Here is a 2,657-nt window from a genome sequence, read left to right on the forward strand (position 1 = left end):
CTAATGAGATGGGTGTGCTTGAGGCATGTCGCGTCGGAGATTCTCAAAGTCAGGGGGCGTGGTCGACCTGTACGCACCTCAACCCTGCTGTCACATCCAAACGCGATCGATATTTGGTTTTAATGCAGACGAGAGCACTGAATCCAGCATCACACAGATAAGAGCTGGTGAAGGGTAGCATGAGTTTTAATGCTCAGAGGAAGACAGCAGGGTATTCCCTTTGAGTCAGGAACCAAAACTCATCGGTAGTGACCCGTGAATTCGTTGTCTGCAAGCATTCGCTCCCACGAAAGCTCGAGCCGCTGTTCGATTTCACTTACCGGCATGTCAACTGAGCCAGGATCACTGTCAAACAGATTGGGAAGCAGGTCCCAACGTGCTTTTCCAAGTGTTGGAGGTGAGCAGTCAACACTCGTGTGGGACACTTACTGATGCTCTTTTCTGTTAGGAACATGCACAGCCGAGGGGAAGGAGCATAGGCGGAAATCCCAGGGGGGACGGGGGGGACACGACCCCCCCATCCTGGGAAAAATATGATTTGTCCCCCCCAATATATCACTGTAAACATAACTATGTAATTTCAATAATATTAATAATACGCAATGAAAGCACTTGTGCTGATTATAGACACTTAATAGCGCGTTTTTAAGTTTCACAAGATTGCGACCCCCCCGCCCTTTGCCCCACAATGATTTGATCCACTGCCAGTTCTTTAGCTTGCAAGGTAATAGAGGGTTCGTATCTACTGTCCGAAAGGCACTCAGTGTACGTAACTGACGTGAGGTAATCCAGTCAATCGCGCCATAGCAATGTATATATTTTTTTAATGTTGCAGGGTTCACACACTAGCTGAATTTGCAGAGCTAGCGCGCAAACTAAAGCAAACATTAACTATCAAGCTAGCTAGTACCTATTCCATTTATGTGGCGTCGTCAAAGATGGAATATTTGCTATCGTGAGTTTATTCCAAGATTAGCATGCAGCTGTAGTGCTTCAAAGTCCCTGTGATAAGGTTAGCGATAAACTGAAGTCCAAACTGAACAGAACTACACTCTCTTATACCATTGTCTTAAATATATTAAATGGTCTCGTTGCAAAAGCAAAATTGTCGCTAGTGAAATTTTTTTTTTTTTCACCTTTAACCAGGTAGCAAAGATTATAGCAAACACCACAGAAACGGAATTGGTGCTCGCTAGCTTTGCAAATTCAGCTATTGTTGGAAGCCTGCCAATATGAAACAAACTAGGTTAAAATATCAAAACGTACAGCATGTGTTGTGTAAATGTGTGTGTGTGCAGCTAGACCGGTCAGCCAGCCAGCCAGCCAGGTAGAAAAATGTCAGAAAAAAGTAAAAAGACGGACATCAGAGTATTTTTCAGTACACCAAAACGCAAAGTAAGAACTCTAGTAGCCTAATATCTCAAAGACCAGTTGATAAAATGTTCATAAGAAAGAAGTGAAATGCTAATGGAAATGTTTCACAATGATGTCATTAGGCAGAGCAGGCAACAGATGGCACACAGACAGCAGAGCTGGGGACAGATATGCAGGGACAGACTGGCAGAGACAGGGAGTCTCAGGTAAGTTTGTTGAGTCTTTGTTTGGCAACATTATGAAAGGTTCTCAATTTTTTTGATTTGTAAAATAGGGACATAATTGGAAAATGCCATGGGTACCCCCACTCTCAACTTAAACTGGTGACTGAACCAAGATTTGTTTAAGGCAATGGTATTGCTGTTGTGATTAATTGTGTAGTTTTGGGTACCGGTAGTTAGGAGTACAGCAAACACCTTATTTCTTTTCTAGGAGACAGACTGAGTCAGTGAGGGTGGTGAAAGGGAAAGAGCCAAGGAGAGAGACTTCAGAGGACAGTGTCACAGCCACGGCAGGACCAGGTGTCACCCTTGTTGCCAGCAGCACCAGTATAGGGGACAGTGGCACAGCATCGTCCAGTTACCTCAGTGATGACACAGAACCATATCAGCCACACCCACAATTTATAGAACCGCAAACTCTTGCAAACAGAGTGTTGACGTTTCAAGAGAGAGGAACACTGCACTGATAAGGAACACTGCTATAACTATTATTATTAGTAGTATTATAATGATTTAAACAAGTTGGGACAACCCTTCAGTTAACTACTGTACCTAACAATTATCCAGTAGTAGTGATTATGGTCCCTCAATATACATTTAACATATTACAACATAGTCTATGTGTTACAGCACTACTTTTGGTGTCCCCCTCAGGAATTGCTCCTGAGAAAATGTCATGTAATTGTCCCCTCCAAGGTTGATATCAGATTTTCGCCCCTGGGAAGGAGGCATGTTTTGCTTTTGAAAGACACTCTCTCTAAGAATTAATTCCTCTGAATCCACTGATTCGGTCACTCATTCAGTTTCCTGAAGGGCGCAACTTTCACTGGGGACAAGTCTCCTCCACATTCTGAAATGGCATTTTTGTCCCCCACCCATTTCACGCCATATGTATTGAATTTAAAATAAAATAAATTGTAAACATGAAAAATCAAGTTGAAAAATGTTAACATATTTTTGTGGAAGGGTGAAATAATTGATTTTGAAATAAATAAATAAGCAATTGAAAGCAAAATGTATAGAATTGTAAACAAAAATAAAGCGAGAGCAAAAATATATTGA

At 42.0% G+C, this 2,657-nt stretch overlaps 1 long non-coding RNA gene across 1 annotated transcript; it reads left to right on the forward strand.

Moving 5' to 3' along the window:
• Nucleotides 1-1,286: 1,286 nt before the first annotated feature.
• Nucleotides 1,287-2,446, forward strand: LOC139580523 (uncharacterized). Its single transcript, XR_011676057.1, has 3 exons — nt 1,287-1,395; nt 1,497-1,580; nt 1,807-2,446. It is a non-coding gene; the product is annotated as an uncharacterized lncRNA (long non-coding RNA).
• Nucleotides 2,447-2,657: the final 211 nt, after the last annotated feature.

This window comes from Salvelinus alpinus, chromosome 1, assembly GCF_045679555.1.
Source record: "Salvelinus alpinus chromosome 1, SLU_Salpinus.1, whole genome shotgun sequence".
In the NCBI taxonomy this organism is placed as follows: Eukaryota; Metazoa; Chordata; class Actinopteri; order Salmoniformes; family Salmonidae; genus Salvelinus; species Salvelinus alpinus.